Here is a 1149-nt window from a genome sequence, read left to right on the forward strand (position 1 = left end):
ATCATGGAAATAAGCACATCCCAATGGCAAAATCTCTGGAAATCCTGACGCAGTCAAGTTGACATAAACCCTAACCATTATAAAGACTAAATCTCTTGCCATCGAGTCATTTAGGACTATTGTAACATCTTTCTCCCACGGAGCAATTGGTGGGCTTGGACCTTTCATTTAGCTGCTGAGCATTTATTTAGCCACTGTGCCACCAAGTCTTCCATTTGTATAAGATTGCTACCTGCAATTTTCCAGTTGATTCGGATTCATAGCAATTCCATTGGACACAGTGGAATTGTCCTATCGGGTTACCTAGGCTGTAAATCTCTGTATAAATAGATCACTAGGTCTTTTCTCCCACTGAGTGACTGCTGGGTTTGAACAATAGACCTATCAGTTAGCAGCCAAGTGCTTAATCACTCTGCCACCAGGATGCTTTTGTGTAAGGTTGTTGTTGTTCAGTACCATCACATTGAATAGAGTTTCCAAAGAGCTACTGGTGGGTTTGAACCACCAACCTTGTGGTTAGTAGTCCGATGCCTATCCTTCAGTACCACATGAGGACTCCTGTATAACACAATATTGTTGTTGTTGTGAAGTTCTGTCGAGTCTGTTCCAACTCATAATGACTCTGTATAGAGTTTACAAGGAATGTCTGCTGGGTTTGAACCATCAACCTTGCAGTTTGCAGTCCAGTACTTATTCTACAGCACCACACCAGGACTCTAACATTACACTGCTATTGTTGTTTGGTGATATTGACTCATAGAGACCCTAGCACAACAGAACTAAGCACTCCCCGGTCCTGACCACTTCACAGGAATCTGCTTTGGCTAAAAGTGATTCTCACTCTTCCTCTTGAAGCAAGAGGAATTTAGGAGCTATTACTTGAATATTAAAAATGTCTGAAAGCAGGGGAGGACTGTAGTAGAAAAGAAGCCAAAGTTAATGTAAATCATCAGTAATTATAACACTATCTGGTAAAACTTGTGATAGGTGCCATCAATTTGGTTCTGACTCATAGCAACCTTATGCACAGCATTTGGAAATATTACTGAGTCCTAAGCCATCCTCCAATTTTTGTTATGATTGAACCCATTGTTGCTGACACTGTGTCAATTCATCTCATTGGCGGTCTTTCTCTTTTTTTGAGGAACC

This window comes from Chrysochloris asiatica, unplaced genomic scaffold, assembly GCF_000296735.1.
Source record: "Chrysochloris asiatica unplaced genomic scaffold, ChrAsi1.0 scaffold00005, whole genome shotgun sequence".
NCBI lineage: Eukaryota > Metazoa > Chordata > Mammalia > Afrosoricida > Chrysochloridae > Chrysochloris > Chrysochloris asiatica.